The sequence below is a fragment of the Delphinus delphis genome, chromosome 11, assembly GCF_949987515.2.
Source record: "Delphinus delphis chromosome 11, mDelDel1.2, whole genome shotgun sequence".
Taxonomy (NCBI): Eukaryota; Metazoa; Chordata; class Mammalia; order Artiodactyla; family Delphinidae; genus Delphinus; species Delphinus delphis.
The window spans coordinates 85,282,179-85,299,896 of NC_082693.1; the positions used below are offsets into that span (position 1 = coordinate 85,282,179).

The window sequence follows — 17,718 nt, forward strand, 5'->3', positions numbered from 1 at the left end:
CATTATACCCTTTGGGCTTAACACATAACTGCTTTGTACACAGAAATGTAGTATACAGCTTCTTTGTGTGTTCTATCTCGGTTAAAAATGTTTATCTTCGTATACTTTATGTAATTAATACCCATGTAAAGTCTTCAAATGTCTCTGAAATTCTACAATAGACAAAGTTATTAAATAAAGTAATGGCTTCCATTACTTATACTGAGGTCTCAGAATCAAATTGCTACAACCCTTTACATATGCAGGCACAACAAAGGTAAAGTATATGACATTATATTTTAAACATATTAAATAATCATCTGTTACTTTATTTACAACTTAATATAATATACATTTTGTTATTAAAATATGAAGAAACGATGACAATGTTTGCCATGAAATTATTTGATAAATATCCTAAATAGTGTACATGGCATTTACTTCACATGTAAAATTAGGTTGATGTCATATTTGTAGTTTCTGACATACAAAAAATTCATTATAGTTGATTTAGGAATATAATCCCTCTGTTACCTAAGAAATAACCAAAATGAAAAGGGATTACAAATATTCACTTAATCCTATTTTGCAAGCCAACCAAAAGAAAGCTTGCAATGCATTTATCCCTTAATGCCCTTCTCAAAGTCAGCTCTGACCCTTAATCCCAGAGTATGCTCCTGATTGGCTGGTTATGGACAAGATTCTCTCTAAAGATCCTGAACTAAAGACACAGACACATTGTGTAAGCTGGTTTGAGAGTGACAGGCACTGAAGTTGTGAGGTCATACATCACCTGCCCAGTAGAGAGTCTGACTCTTGGGACAGCTGCCACCACAGGTACTTACGTTTTCAAAGTTATTAGGGTGGGTCTAAGGCCTCAGGTGTTTCTCAGGAATGCCCAGCCCCGTCTTACATTTATAAGAGCATCCAAGATCAACAAACTGGCTCTGATTTGATAAGGGATAGATGGCCCACTCCCTAACTGGACTGCCCACCCACCAAGCTAGGCTAAGAATTGTTGCTACAATACTGCTGCTTTTAATGAAAACCATTTTATTCTTCAATATTTGTTTTCAATTTCTTAGAATATCTCCTCTCCTTGGATAGGAAGGTCAATAACAAGGAATGGCAAAGGGAAAAAGAAAAGGGACTATGTTGGGGACAAGTGGATGCTAGGATCTGGTTCATCTATTTCATCATTCACTCACTTTCCTTTCTTCCCTCTTGTGATTATGGAGGGGTCTGGGAATTCCTGCTGGGGAATAGTCTTAAAATATAGATTCTAGGACTCTGGACCTACTGACTCAGAATATATTTGAGGCATATAAACCTTTTTTTTTTTTTAAGCTCCCCAAGTGATTACAGTACAGACATCCTGTGGACCTGCAGAGAATCCGATGAGATTAAGTACTAGTTGCCATCTTTGCCACTTGCAGGCTGATCAGTATGCAGACAAAGGCAGTGTTTAAAGAAAATCAAAGGAATGGAAGCAATGTCCGAGTGAAGCAAAGAAGAACCCAAGCAGTCCACAAAGAGGAAGAAAGCCAGAACAGCTGCCTGAGAACTTTCCATGTAAGAAGGGCTCAGCTGTATGTCTGGAACTTATGAGATTTCCAGCAGCCTTACATGAGTCAGATTGAGTGGGTTTCTGTTCCTTCAACCAATTCACCTCTTTTTAAGTAGTGAGCATTTCACTGCCCCAAAGAGATCTCTAAGCAAACAAAAAAACAGAGCAAATCTCAAAGAGATAAAGCTTTAAGACAAGTCTGAAGGGCCAGTGATGGATATAGGCAATTTCTTCTTCCCCTAGAAGCAGAATTATAAGGGTAATCAAAATGGAAATGCAGAGAAATGTAGATAAACAATAAAGAGAGATGACAGTATGTATATCACCATTCAGTCACCATTCAGCTCAAAAAGCATGCTCAGGAAAATTGACCAGCTAACACTAAATAGTAAAATGGAGTGAGGAGCAGGTTAAACAAAGAGGAATTTCCCAAAACAAGTCATCTCTCTTAGAGTATTTGCAGGACATGGTTAAGCACATAGTCTGCACTGAGTTGGCCAGCAGGATCCACATGCGAAGACACATCCAGCTCTTCCTCTTGCCTCTAGTATTCTTTCTTTAGAAGGTTAGACGGAGAGGTGGATATTCTGTACACAGGGCCACTGTGTACAGAGAACAGATAGAGCCTTTGGGTAAATTTAAAACAGTACCTCCCGGAAAAAGGAAGCCACAGGAATGGAGTCTCCGGCTGGATTTCAGCCCCCCTCCACGCCCTCAGCCAAGCACCTTCAGGCACTGCAGGATCTGCACAACCTTGAACAACAAGACTGGGCAGCTGGGTGAAATGGGAAACTACGCTTAAAGAGCATAAAACAAACAAACAGAACACCACATTTTTATTGTTGTTTTCCTCAGCATCTTTCCCCAGTTTTTCAGCTTATGGTATTTCCATCTCCCACGTAAAACCACACTTGCCCTGTTCCATGAGGTTCTGGTAGGCCTAGCATCACAGTCCCCTCCCCTCCAGACCACATAATGACAAGTGCCTGGAGCAGGCCTGAGTCCTACCCTGGAATTTCACGTATTTGTTGGCTTATTATTTCCTGAATGGCTACTAGATCCTGGGGCTGCCCCATTAACAAAAGAGGCACTATTCTTGCTTCAAGGATTCTTCCTTGTAGTGGGGAGGAACAACAATCAGGTGAGCAAATAAATGAGATAATTTGTGGTAAAGGCAGTGAAGGAAACAGTTGATAGAGCAAAGAGTGAATGACTTGCAGGGCTACTTCAGAGGGGAAGGCCTCTGGAAGGGTGTTTTCTCACTTCCTTTTGGAAGGAAATAATTCTAAAGCTGTCACTCTGTCTTCCTCCTCAAAAAGCTTCCTCTACCACCACTACCACCACCACCACCACTAACACTTGGAGGAAAGCTCATGTGTGTTAGAAAAGGATCCACAGAAACAGAGAATCAGAGCTAGGAGATGATGAGAGGGTTCTGACATCATGATGAGAATGTCTATCTCATTTATTTAAAGCCCGTTCCATCTCTGTTCTTCCCAATTATATGGGCCAAGAAATCTCCACTGCTTAAGCTAGTCTGAGTGGTGTTTCTGTCCTAACATCTGTTTTTTAAAAAATGCAATTTGGAAGTATTAGGAATTACCTTGCTACCAGTGCATGCCACGGACCACATACCACCGTCTTGCACTGAGGAAAATGTGTTTATTTTTATTTATCCTTCATTTTATCCAGTTAATGAGTGATCAGTTATTCTAATGCTTGCATATTGACAAGGTCTATTATCTCCCTTAAAGACTCCTTAAATTTTCTTCCTTTAAAGAAATCACTTAGAAACTCATTGAATAATGGTTACAATCAAAATACTTTGTGGTTGATTTAAAATAGGTAATGTACACATATGCCACTAAATAAAAAGTTGGTTGGGTTGCTCTATATTGTTATTCATCCATGAATGAGTAAAAACAACTAAAAATTTTAAAAAATAAGTGAATAGAACTGGGCAAAGTTTCCCCTGGTTTTAGGTGCTTTAAGTTAAAGAATACCAGTGGAGATATTTATGGGTTACTCTTTAGCTACCTAATAGGTAATTTTAATCTAGTACCAACATAGCCGAAAATAAACAGTGTCTTTAAAAGTTTAGGTTAGCTTAGGTTTCAATTCTCAATTCTCTTTGTAAGTTATAAAGCAAGCAATCTCTAGGAAAAAGGAATCCACTACTTTATTTGCTAATGGCCAATGTTTGCACAAAACAGGTTTCCAAAAAAAAAAACAAAAAGCATCTGCAGCAGGTAAAACAGGTACAGTGATTAACATTGTGGCTTGATTTTTTTTTTCCAAATTACTACATGAAAAAGAAGTATTATCTATAGTGCTCATGTAAGGTCAATAAAAATATCAGGCATGATTCAAAAACCCTAGATTGAGTGGCTATATCAGATGCTGTTATGTAGCAATTTTGTTCCAAAGATTCTTTAGGTGTTATGTGGAGCCAACACAGGGGCAAGTCTATTCGAGTGCCTTAAACCCTTGTTACTCAAAGTATGGTCCACGGTGCAGCAGCACTGGTATCACCTGGGTGGTTATGAGAAATGCAGGATCTCAGCTCCCATGCATAACCCAACCTACTGAATCACAACCTGTGCTTTTAATAGCATCTCCAAGTGATTTATGTACACATGGAAGTTTGAGAAGCACTTCCCTGAACATTCAAAAAAGAATCTGATTTACACCCATTAGACTAAAAATTAGATGTTGTCAGACTTTCAAATGTGAACAAAGACATGAGAACTGGTAACACATACAACACCACTAGTGCAAGTGTAAACTGTACAACCATGCTGGAAAACAATTTGGTATTATCTACTAAAACTGAAGAGGCGGGCTTCCCTGGTGGCGCAGTGGTTGAGAGTCTGCCTGCCGATGCAGGGGGCACGGGTTCATGCCCCGGTCCGGGAAGATCCCACATGCCGCGGAGCGGCTGGGCCCCTGAGCCATGGCCGCTGGGCCTGCACGTCCGGAGCCTGTGCTCCGCAACAGGAGAGGCCACAACAGTGAGAGGCCCGCATACCGAAGAAAAAAAAAAAAAAAAAAAACTGAAGAGGCATATGCCCCACATTCCAGCAATTCCACACCTAAGTACATACTCTGAAGCGACTCTTGCTTTGTACACCAGGAGACACATAAAAGAATATCCTTAGCAATATTTTCACACTAGCAAAAGAACTGGAATTAACTCAAGAAAAAAGATAAATGGCGGGACAGGCACACAATGGAATATATGAAGAAGGGGATGATAAGCAAGCACAAATTTGAAGAGAATGGTTACATTTGGGGAAGTAGTACAAAAGCACACAGGGAACTCCAAAAGTAGTGGTTGTATTTTTTAAGCTTGATGGTATATACGTGTTTATTATTGTTTTTTAAACATTTTCATTACATCACATGAGTGCTTCAGTCACATGAGTGATATTGTGACAGATTTTCTTACTCCCATTTATTGCTCCCCTCCTATAAGATGATTGTTTTCTCCACCTGTTGCCATGTTACCTGCAGGGACTATGGGAGGATTATACTGCCTCACATCCCCTGACATCAGGTTTGGGCATCTGACTCATGATGGCAGCAACATCTACAAACAGAAATAGTTCAGCTATGGCTTCTTTGCCATCTGACATGGGAATGACATGTCCTAGGTAAGTGCTGCTTCTTCAGACTGGGTCCTGGGACAAAGATAACACACAGAGCTGCAGCAACCTACAAGCAACATGCAACACGAGAAAGAAAGCTTTGCTGATGAAAGCCACTGAGAGTGCGGAATTGTTTACCACCACAGCATGATCTAACAAAAGCTAACCAAAAAAGTAAATATTTTAAAGAAGACTCTGAACCACAGATTCCCATCTAGTTTAGTTTAAGAGAATCTCTCTGATATATGAGCACATAAGGATTCCGTCTATGGTTAAAGAGTTTGAAAACAGTGTCTTCCAAACATTCAGATCTCATTAACCAAATTTCCCCCCAAATTTTACCAATTTAAAAATGATCTTTCCTCTAAAAATAAAAATGCACAAAGGACAAAATCTTGGACTAAAAGCCTTTCCATTGAGCACATTTAGATTTATCAAGAACTCACTTCATGCTCCCTGTGAAAGCTTTGTCATGGGCCAGCATTAATCTATAGAGTTGTGTCAGGGAACCACTGACTTAAAGGAAAACAAACTAATACAAAACAATCCTGATGAATTCAACTGTAGTTACGAAAACAAAAAAACATTAATGCTAAAATTGCTTCTTTTTAGAAGAAAAAGAATTGTATTGTATGTGTGTTGATTTACTAAATCAGTATCTTGGAGAAAATCTGCCTATCGTGCTGGAAGAGGCATTCTGTTCCATTGCAAAGGTTAAATAATACACTTGAAAAATTCATCAGAGCTGTGAGTTAGCAGGCCTAAGTCACGCCTCATTACTAAGAGAGGCAATAAATGGAAGTTTAACACTGTTATCTTCCCATAACAACAACAAAAAGATTATCGCACTTAGTCTAAAATCTCAAAACTTGTTGGGGGGTGGGTATTTTACATTTGTATAAGCACACATAAAACCACAGCACTATCACACACACACACACACACACACACACACACACACACACACACACAATAACCTAGAAGTCAAGCCAGCTTATGGTTACTGTGTATTCTTAGTTTCACCACTCTGCAAGTGTGCATTCTGCTTTTTTTTTAATTTATTTATTTATTTTGTTTATTTATTTTTGGCTGCGTTGGGTCTTCTTTGCTGCGCGTGGGCTTTCTTTAGTTGCGGCAAGTGGGAGCTACTCTTCATTGCGGTGCGTGGGCTTCTCATTGCGGTGACTTCTCTTGTGGAGCATGGGCTCTAGGCGTGCGGGCTTCAGTAGTTGTGGCACACAGGCTTAGTTGCTCCGCAGCATGTGGGATCTTCCCGGCCCAGGGCTCAACCCGTGTCCCCTGCATTGGCAGGTGGATTCTTAACCACTGCGCCACCAGGGAAGTCCCCATTCTGCTTCTTTCATTTCCTCTGAATATATGTCTTCTGTTTCTGTTTGTTATGAAGATGTAGATAGTCACCAAACAGGATGCGTTATGTGGTCAGTTAAATCAGATTTCAGAGAGGTCATGCCAGCCAAAACTAGCTAGACCTTAGCCAATATTGCACAAATTATTTTCTTGTTTTATAAAAAATTTTGGTACATTCTTTTGAATAATATCCAGTAAGTACTTAATTGAATAGCAGGTTCACACAGAAGGATTATGTCTATTTAATTTGCTTTTTACAGCACTCAAACCGCAGGCTGCCTTTACGGCCGCTCAGTTTTCTTCCACTACCTTCATTTAAAGAATGAAACTTGGGCTTCCCTGGTGGCGCAGTGGTTGAGAGTCCGCCTGCCGATGCAGGGGACACGGGTTCGTGCCCCGGTCCAGGAAGATCTTACATGCCGCAAAGCGGCTGGGCCCGTGAGCCATGGCCGCTGAGCCTGCGCGTCCGGAGCCTGCGCTCGGCAACGGGAGAGGCCACAACAGTGAGAGGCCTGCGTACCGCAAAAAAAACCCAAATAACTGCTACCTCACAAATACTGTCCTCCCCGATTAAAAGGCTCACCTCTAAAGTGGAATTAACGTATCCCCCCCCCCCCCCCCCCCGGCCACACACACACTTTTTTTGCTTTGGTTGAAATGCATAGAGTTAGCTCCTAGAAAAAAAAATGCTGACTTTTTGGCTTAAACTGGAAACTGTCTAATTAAACTGAATTCAAGCACTCACACAGGTTTCATTTAGGTAACATTTAGGTAATTTAGGTAGTGATGTCAAGCTTTCTTGATTTGGTAGTCCTGATATTCTCTAACAAACACAGAAGCTTGAGAAATCATGGGCATGATTCAGCTCCTGATATCCCAAAGCTAAAGGACTCCATAAAACAATCACTCATTTCTAAGACTGCCCACTGATAGAACAGAGTAACATCATAAAATTTAGCAATCCTCAAGTTTCTATAGGCCTAAAAGACAGCCAAACATTTGTAAAGAATTTGTTTGAGCCCAGAGAAAGAATCAGTGGGTATAATAAATCTTCGGTATGATAAATCCTCAATACCTCTCAAATAATGTTCCAAAGGAAACCAGAACCAGACAACTGATTTGTTTTCAGAATCACAACCCTCAACCCCACTTAAAAACATAATTTTTTAAAAAGAATGATTTATTTGGAAGAAGGATACACCGAAGACAAGCCAATGAATCAACTAAAACAAAATCCGCAATTGAACCATTTCTGCTTATTGAGAAAATGTTGACAGAATAAATATAGTGTGTGTCCAAAGAACTAAGTGTATTGCATAAACAAAGTACAGTTCATTCTACCAAGTGCACTGACTGATACTTGGTAGAATGAACTTTGATTATATTTATCCCCTATCAAATCAACTGAAAAGTGAAAAAAAAACCCCAATCATTTAACTAGATTCTGATTAGATTAATAGCAATACAGATTTATAATACAGGTAGTAAACAATGACCAGAAATATCACTTAGTACTACTGTTTGAAACAACTCGGTGAATAGTTGGTAGCAAAGGAGCTAAATCAGAGAACTCTGTTTTGAAGCTGAGAAACTGCTTTTAAACAACAAAAGAGTATATTTCTCCCATTTTAAAACATTTCTTACATGTATCTTATTCAAAAAAACTACTTAACCACACTCTTGCAATTAACTTGCAACTGACATTCCTTAATTTCCTGCAAACTACTGCTGAGAACATCACCACCTTATCAATCACCCTAGATAGAGTCACATGAAACTTTACTTAGAAATTATAGCTACACAAAGCCTTGCTACTGAAAACTGGTATTTTCCTTTTTCTTTAATGAAGATTGAGCGACCCTTTTATTTTACTTCAGCAACAACGAAACTTACAGCTACATCTGAAACTCACATCTATGATCAATTTATTCATCTTAATGTTACACTCCTAGTTTTATTTTCTCTGGTAGTGGTTTCATAATTTTTTTAAAACCCAGTATTTCTTGTAAATGTTATTTTTTATAAAGTGACTCAACACCTTTGTGTAAAAGGTAGTATACATGTGAATAAAACATAAATAATACATTTCCTTACTGGTTTTCCCTGGCACTTATAAATCTGAAATACCTGAATTTAGAGACTAGGTAACTGGAGTTCAGCATTTCAAATGAAGAGAAATTATTATTCAGAACTCACCAAAAAGTATACTTTCATACTTTTAGCCTTAATACATCCTTACACTCTTAAAGAGAATTCCATTTTTAAAACGCAAACACACTTCTAGCGCCAACTTAAAATATACACTTTATTCTTCGTACAATTAAAGTGAAAACTGAATATAAAATCTTCCAGAATTGTAAAGTGCAGAATGGATAACCATGTGTCAAAGTAAAAATCTTCTTTCTAAGAAAAGGAAAAGGGAAAAATGATTTGCCACGTGTAAGGTTAACATTTTTCTTCTACATTTGAAGACCAAGAGTGCCCCATAATTTTCATGGTGATCCCATTCCAAATATTTACTCAGAGCCATTCTACCCCTCCAGGGGCCCTTCTCCCTCCCCTATCCCTGAGGTGAAGCAGCACGCTACACCCTGCTGAGCACGCCACACAGAATTACACTACCTTCTACTAGGTGACGAAACAGGACAGCTCCCAAACCCAGTGAGGTCTTCCTCAGGTGGTGGCCTACCATCACCTTCCCTCGCTGGGACACCTTCACAATGGTACCACCCAGGGAGATGACACCAATCTTCCCCCTTCCCAAACTGTACTTTCCCTCAACACTGCTCCCTGGTACACAGAGCTGTGAAGGCAGGGCAAGTGCACAAACTCACAGCAAGAGGCTCTATTAGATTAGGTGAACCACAGGTACACAGTGTTACCTTACTCAACTATTTTGGCATCAAACTGAAATAATGATCTAACTCTTTCCGTATCTTTACTCTCTGCAATCAAGTCTCTCCTCTACCCTTTGGTCAGAGCTGCGTTCCTTTTTATTCAAATACCAGTTAAAAAAAAAAAAAAAAAAGGAGCCCAAGGGCTCTAAGTCCAACTTGAAGTTCAAACTAAAACTACCCTCAAAGTCACCCCAAAACAACTTAGTTGCCACATACTGGCCTTTGCTCATAAAAATATCCTGACTACCTTTCTTTCCCAGCTCATTTGGAAATGGTGCTTCTAACATCCACTGGCATAGAGTTCTATTGTTTTTCTATTTTTCACAGAAGTGATATGTGTTCGATGCAAAATAAACAAATAAATCAAGGACAAACAAAGTTGTTTATTCTGGAAACCCAGCATCCAGAGATAATCACTGATGATATATTAGTGCGTATGATAACTTTATTGTTGATATATTTTTTTCTATATCTATGTTTAAAACAAAAATTGGTTCATATTACACACAGTTTGGCATCCTGCTTTTTGCACTTCATAAAATATCAAAAAAGAGTGTCTTATCAGTATCCTACAAAGTTATTTTTAATGGCTACTTAAAATTTCCTCTTTCTAAAACTCCCAGGGGCTCTAAAATTTCTTCTTTCCTACTTCTCCCCCTCCACGGTTTCCCAGTAGGAACACAACTAAAAGGCAACATTCATTCAATTAATACATCCTAAACACTTCCAGAAAACTAACATTCCACTGTATTCACAGCAATTATTTCATTTATATTTTATATTGTTAGATGATCATGAATAAACAACTGTATCTGTGCCACCAAGTTCCAAGGAAGGGCCAGGCTGCCATCAAGTCTACAGTGTGTCTCCCCCATGAGCCATGACATATAATTCAAAATAACTCAAAACAAAATAAGAGTCACAACAAGGTACAACTTTTCCTAGAAAGACTATTTCATTGTTTCTTTAAAAGTCACAAAACATTAACAGATGGCCAACAGGCACATGAAAAAATGCTCAACAACATATTAGAGAAATGCAAATCAAAACCACAATGAGGTATCATTTCACACTGGTCAGAACAGCCATAACCAAAAAGTCTACAAATAATAAAGGCTGGAGAGGGTGTGGAGAAAAGGGAGCCCTCCTACAGTGTTTTTTTGTGGGAATGTAAATTAGTGCAGCCACTATGGAAAACACTATGGAGGTTCCTTTAAAAAACTAAAAACAGAACCACCATATGACCCAGCAATACCACTCCTGAGCATATATCCAGAAAATATGAAAACTCTAGTTCACCTCAGTGTTCACAGCAGCACTATTTACAAGAGCCAAGACATAGAAACAGCCTAAGTGTCCACTGACAGATGAATGGATAAAAAAGTGGTATATATACACAATGGAATATTACTCAGCCATAAAAACAAATGAAATATTGTCATTTGCAGCAACATGGACGGACCTAGAAATTATCAAACTAAGTCAGACAGAGAAAGACAAATATTATATGATATCACTTATATGTGGAATCTTAAAAAATAATACAAATGAATCTATATACAAAATAGAAACAGACTCACAGACATAGAAAACAAAATTATGGTTACCAAAGGGCAAAGGGGGGGAGGGGAAGGGATAAATTAGAAGTACGGGATTAACAGATACAAACCACTATACAGAAAAGAGATAAGCAACAGGATTTACTGTTTAGCACAGGGAACTATATTCAATATCTTGTAATAACCCATAATGGAAAATGATCTGAAATATATATATTAAAAAAAACTGAAAAAAATTTCAAAATATTAATTTTTTTTCTCTCTTTTGGTGCCCCCTTGCTAATGCTCAAACACATGCTTACATTGTCTATTAAGCACTGCCTCCTGGGATTGAGAAAAGGATAGGTTTTGTTCCAAGGAATAATATGAGTTTAAACTCAGATGATAAAATCTATGCACAATCAAAATCCCAGACTTGAGCACACAGATTTCAGTCAAACACATTTTGAAACGGAGAATATTAACTGCTTGTTCAAAGTTGTATTATTCATGTGGAATCACTGGCAAATGCTTTATGCTGTGTTTGAAACTGTACAAAGCTTCCCGAGATATATGCAATGCTTTCATTATATGAATAAATGGATAACATGATTTGCATTGAGTGGTTTTACGGGGGAATTTCAAGTGACTTATTCAGCAAATCTCCACACTTCAATTAAAAGAGACGATTTGCTTCCAAAAACTTAAATGTGAAGAAGTGTCAACACACTAATGATATTGACAGTAGTTTAGAGGCTGGGTTCTAAAGTCAAACTGCTTTGGCTTAAATTCTGACTTTCACTAGCTATGAGACGTATGCCTCTATACTTTAGATTCCTCATGAAAAAATATCTCCTCCATTGGGTTACTGTGAGAATTAAATGACTTAATACATGTAAGGTGCTTAGAACAGTGTATTGAGCCTTCAATAAATATTAGCTAGTTACCATCATCCTTATTCATTATTATATATTTTTGTAAAAGGCTCAAAACCTACTTTCCACCTCTTTCTCCCCTTACTAAGGAACAGACTAGACCACAGAATCACAAAAATGTTATACAGTGCTGTATTAAACCCCTACCTTATAATTTTCAGATCAACTGTTTTGTTCCTACTTCCTTTAAAAAATAAACTGAAGTTTAATTTTTACATTGTATACACTGCACTCATCCTATTTTTCATTTAACTGCTAGCATGCTATAAAATACTGTATATCTATAATGACCAGTATATACACAGAACAAATGGTACCTATATATACTGAACAACACAGGTCTTCAGGAAACCACAATGTTTTAAAAGGAAAAAAGAAGATGAAAGCTGGAATAGGAAGTAGCTCTAATACTGTTGTTAAATTTAAATATCATATCTAATGTACTTTTTTACTTTTAAAAAGGTATCTAAATAACATTTTTACAATTTACAAGTAAAACAGACTATCTTAAACCATTAGTGTAAGGTTTATTCTAGACTAGAGAACTAAGTCTGCTCAACCAGAACGAGAAATATTACAAAGATAGAATCCATCATGAGTTTGCCTGGGGTTATTCTGAAACCTATAATCCAGAAATGACAGACAAGAGTTCTCTGACTTTTTTTTTTTCCCAAAGAGTACTAGAACATTACCATAAAAATTCTTTACTGTTTGTTATATAAAAGATAGAGGAAAGTGGCAGATAAAATGAAGAAAATAGGCCAGGCTTTGGACTCTGGGCCTACCTATTAATTTTGCTTTCTTGATCATAGATATAACAGTCTGCTTTAAATCTCAGGAGAATACACTGGTTAATAATGAAAAAAATTTATTTCCCCACTAAATGTTCTTTGGCCTGATTACTTTCCTATATTGTTTATTCATACCTTACCAGGAATATGAATAGCTTATCAGAAAGCCACTCTCAGAATAAAAAAAACCCACTTCTTCAAAAAACTAAAGTCTAGGGAATTCCCTGGAGGTCCAGTGGTTAGGGCTCCATGCTTCCAATGCAGGGGGCATGGGTTTGATACTTGGTCGGGGAACTAAGATCCTGCAAGCCATGTGGTGTGGCCAAAAAAAAAAAAAAAGAACTAGAGTCTAATCCATAAGTCCTCCCAAATATTTAAAAACTTAAACCCCAAAGAAAGGAGAACAATCACCCATTCTACAGAACATCAAAACCACTGAAAGCAAAAAGAATAGACTTCGCTTGTATGTACTTGTATGATCTTTTCTGAAAACCTAGGAGGTAGACATGTTCATACACTACAGTTCAGGAAACTGAGTCTCAGAGAGGTTAAGTAATATGCTCAAGTTACAAAGTCAGTAAAATAAAGACACAGGACTCAAATTCACAACTTTCTTACCAGCTAATGATAAAGCAGAAATTACAGGCATTCCCTGTACACCAGTGTGAGTGGCCACGGAGACGAGGATTATAGAACAAGTCCTTCAGTGCTCCCTCCCAACTCCATGCGCTACACCGGAATCTAGCAGGTTGGATTCAAGTTATTTTTGAACACAGTTGATTGCTCAAGAATGGAAACAGCTGCCTCCCAAGTCTCACCCCCCCCCCCCAATTCACAGGTGAATTATCTTCTGCCTTATCTTCTGTTAATAAATAAATGAGCAATTATTTACTGAAGACCCAGAAATGTAACCATACCATAAATTGCCCTTTTTATAAGTGCCATATAATGTGGTGTAGAAGGAAGAGACCACTTATATCTTTAGTATCTCAAACGCTCTTGTTTTATAATACATAATTGCACTTATTTACATGAAGGTTGCTCTTTACTAGTCTGTGAGCTTTTGATACAAAATTCTGCATATTCCCCACTCAGTATTAGTCAAAATGTAGGTGGTGTCCACTAAAAATGTTGAAAGGAGGAGTGAACGAAACATTGACGGGTTGAACCTTAAATAACAACATTTAGAGAGATGGAGAAAAAGAAGGGGAAGTACGTCCTAATGAGGTGGCTGGCAACCAGGCAGACGACTGCTGGGGAAATGGATAGGCAGGTCTGAGTAGAAGATCCATATCACCAAGCAGCAAAAAAACTGGAAGATCTGGAATTCCTGACTGCAGGGTTAGGACTTCATTTTCTAAATTAGGCCAATGGTTTCTGAACATTTATTTTTAATGCAGGGGAATGCTTTGTTTAAATTAAACCCTACTCGAAACCCCAATATAGAAAACAGGTAAAAGCAAAGCCGTACCGGTTGAAGCCCCACTCAGTCCCCATCTTACCTAATTGAGAAGCCCCCAAAGCCCCTCCATGGAGCACAGTTTGAAAACCACTGGGTTAGAAAAAGGTCTGGAAGGACAGATACCAAAGTGCTCAGAGCACTGACTTCTGCAGAACTGGGTTGGCCTAGGTTGAGGGAGCAGGGTAAGGAAGGACTTGAAATACTATTTTCACTTTTTAAATTCTGCCTTTTTTTTATATTATTTGAACTTTTGTTTATATTGAGCACTTTTTGCTTTTTAATTTCAAAAGAAATAAGATACCATTGATCTAAAAAAGCATTTTTAATGGTTAAATTTCTTCAAGAGAATTGCCACATTATATTTATTTATTTTTTTAAAGAAGATGTTGGGGGTAGGAGTTTATTAAATTATTTATTTATGGGGCTTCCCTGGTGGCGCAGTAGTTGAGAGTCCGCCTGCCGATGCAGGGGACACAGGTTCGTGCCCCGGTCCGGGAAGATCCCACATGCCGAGGAGCGGCTGGGCCCGTGAGCCATGGCCGCTGAGCCTGCACGTCCGGAGCCTGTGCTCCGCAACGGGAGAGGCCACAACAGTGAGAGGCCCGCGTAACGCAAAAAAAAAAAAATTTACTTATTTTTGGGTCTTCGTTTCTGTGCCAGGGCTTTCTCTAGTTGTGGCAAGCGGGGGCCACCATGCATCGCGGTGCGCGGGCCTCTCACTACCGCGGCCTCTCTTGTTGCGGAGCACAGGCTCCAGATGCGCAGGCTCAGTAGTTGTGGCCCACGGGCCCAGCTGCTCCGCGGCATGCGGGATCCTCCCAGCCCAGGGCTCAAACCAGTGTCCCCCGTATTAGCAGGCAGACTCCCAACCACTGCGCCACCAGGGATGCCCCGAGAATTGCCACATTTTAATGAATCATTTCCTTATAGCAGGATATTTTCTTGACTAAATTACACTGCAATGAAAATGAACATCTTTGTGCATAAGACTTTCTCATATTTAGAATGATTTTCTTAGGATAAATTTATACAAGTTAATGGTTCCCATTTAAGTTCAATTAGTATTTTTTAAAAGTCATCCTATAGGGACTTCCCTGGTGGTGCAGTCATTAAGAATCCGCCTGCCAATGCAGGGGACACAGGTTCGAGCCCTGGTGGGGGAAGATCCCACATGCCACGGAGCGGATAAGCCTGTGAGCCATGGCAGCTAAGCCTGCGCATCCGGAGCCTGTGCTCCGCAACGGGAGAGGCCACAACAGTGAGAGGCCCGCGTACCGCAAAAAAAAAAAAAAAAGATATATAAAATCTAATTTACAAAACTAATTAGCAAAGTTTCCATATCTCAAAAAATGTATTAAAGAAAAATCTGAAACAGAACTTGAAGCCTCTCTACCTTTCATGAATTTTTCATAACTTCTCTTGCCACTTATCAAAACCATACACTGAAACAATTTTCCTTCACAGTTGGGTTTCACTATCCAATTCTGTGAAGTCACAGTACTGTGACAGTACAATCATTCTCTGGCAACAAACTGACATCACTAAATTCTTAATGGTAAGTTCTGTTGGGTATATGGATGTTCTATTTTTACTTCTAAGATCAAAATCTATTTTCTGTTGCCTCTCCATTAAGCTCATATAATTGATACATTTTTTTTTTCTTGGACAAGAAAGTAGGATTTATTGGTGGGTGTGAGTAAGGAGGGGACAGCGCCAAGGCTCTCGCGAGTGCAGGGCCCGCCATCTGTCCAGGGGGCCACAACGAGGGATGCATTCGACTCCACAGCCATCCGGGATAAGCCGCTTTCCTGCCACCATGTTTTCAAATTTGTCCACATTAAACTTTGTAAATCCCCACTTCTTGCAGATGTGGATCTTCTGGCAGCCAGGGAACTTGAACTTGGCCCTGCTCTGGGCCTCAATCACATGTTCCTTGTTCTGCAGCTTGGTGCAGATGGACATCATGACGTGGCCAATGTGGACCCTGACCCCTGTGCCCTGGGGCTTTCCAAAGACACCACCCATACCTGTCTGGAGCCTAGACTGGGGACAGCATGCCAGTCATTAATGTCCACTGGAAAGGGCTGTCTTCGAGGTCCCTTAGGGCAACCTATACAGGCAACAGGCTGCATACACTACCGAGGAGGCTGCTGTTTGCAACCATTGCGCACCAGGCCCCCATGGGGAAAAGAGCACAGTTGGCTGCAGATGATTGATACATTTTAATCAATGTATTCTCTTTGTCCCCAGCCATCTTTATAAAACTGCCTTTTGGTGAGTGCTCAGAGAATGCCTATCTGTTCAAACAAAATATAAATGGCTGCCCGATTGCCTCCTCCTGTGAACAGCCTGCAATGTTCTGTATTTCTTGAAAGCGGAAACCCCAGAGTCAGAAAGTCTGTTGTTCTTTTCTTATCTCTACTACTGTTTTAGTATAACAAAAGTACTTTTTGTTAAATTAACTTTTTGTTAAATAAGTGAATGGAGTTCTATCACTAATGAATCCAACTGGGCAAAAAGAATTTCTAATAAAAACCTTTTTCCGGCTTCCCTGGTGGCGCAGTGGTTAGGAATCCACCTGCCAATGTGGGGGACACGGGTTCGAGCCCTGGTCCGGAAGATCCCACATGCCGCGGAGCAACTAAGCCTGTGCACCACAACTACTGAGCCTGCGCTCTAGAGCCCACGAGCCACAACTACTGAGCCCATGTGCCACAACTACTGAGCCCATGTGCCACAACTACTGAAGCCTGTGCACCTAGAGCCTGTGCTCCACAACAAGAGAAGCCACCACAATGAGAAGCCTGCGCACCGCAACGAAGAGTAGCCCCCACTCACCAAGACTAGAGAAAGCCCGTGTACAGTAACGAAGACCCAACACAGCCAAAAATAAAATAAAGTAAATAAATAAGTAAATAAATAAAAATTAAAACAACAACAAACAACCCTTTTTCTTTTTCCAAAAGCAAGGATTGCTAGAAACATCAAGGTCACTTCTACTACTATGTAACGGTTCTAATAGTCAGGGTATTTAGACTCTATCAGCAAAGATTTGCCTAGGGCCTACTGGGCATGGGGCACGATGCTAAACGCCAGACGTTCAGTGTGAACAAGACAGAAGCAAGGCCTGCTCTCATAGATCTTTCCCTCTTGGTGCAAAGGCACTTTGGCAAACCATGAATCTTTATGAAACGAGAAGTTCCAGTACCAAAAATAGAAATATTCTTTAGAAGAAAGAGACCGGAACCAGACTTTGGAATACCCGTAACACTGGGCCGAGGAATGCAAAGTTTATATTTGAGTAGAGGAAAACGAGGTATTCAAAGGGATCCTTAGAAAATATTTATCTAATCAGGCTCTGATTAAACCTTTTCAATGGCTTCTCATTTCCTCTAAGATAAAGCCAAAATGTTTAAAAAGGGTAACTAAATCTTGCATCACCATTCCCACCTACCCAAGATCTTTGGCTGTGGTCATACTGTTCTTTTTCTCTGTTTCCTTTATTGTAGGGATTTTCAAACTTTATACATCACA

At 39.5% G+C, this 17,718-nt stretch overlaps 1 protein-coding gene and 1 pseudogene across 5 annotated transcripts in view; both read right to left on the reverse strand.

The window, feature by feature from the left end:
- SLC41A2 (solute carrier family 41 member 2) overlaps positions 1–17,718 on the reverse strand; it is a 129,183-nt gene that overhangs the window by 106,989 nt on the left and 4,476 nt on the right. Inside the window, exons 1-2 of one of the 5 annotated variants that reach the window (XM_060025521.1) lie at positions 9,184–9,761; positions 8,758–8,964 (exon numbers count right to left, since the gene is read on the reverse strand). The exons of 2 other annotated variants lie outside the window; for them this stretch is intronic. The gene's annotated coding sequence lies outside the window, so the exon portion shown is untranslated. Of the gene's footprint in view, positions 1–8,757; positions 8,965–9,183; positions 9,762–13,340; positions 13,469–17,718 lie in introns of those variants that run through there. 2 more of the 5 variants (XM_060025522.1, XM_060025518.1) reach the window with 2 other exon arrangements.
- On the reverse strand, positions 16,267–16,392 carry LOC132434623 (small nucleolar RNA SNORA70; annotated as a pseudogene).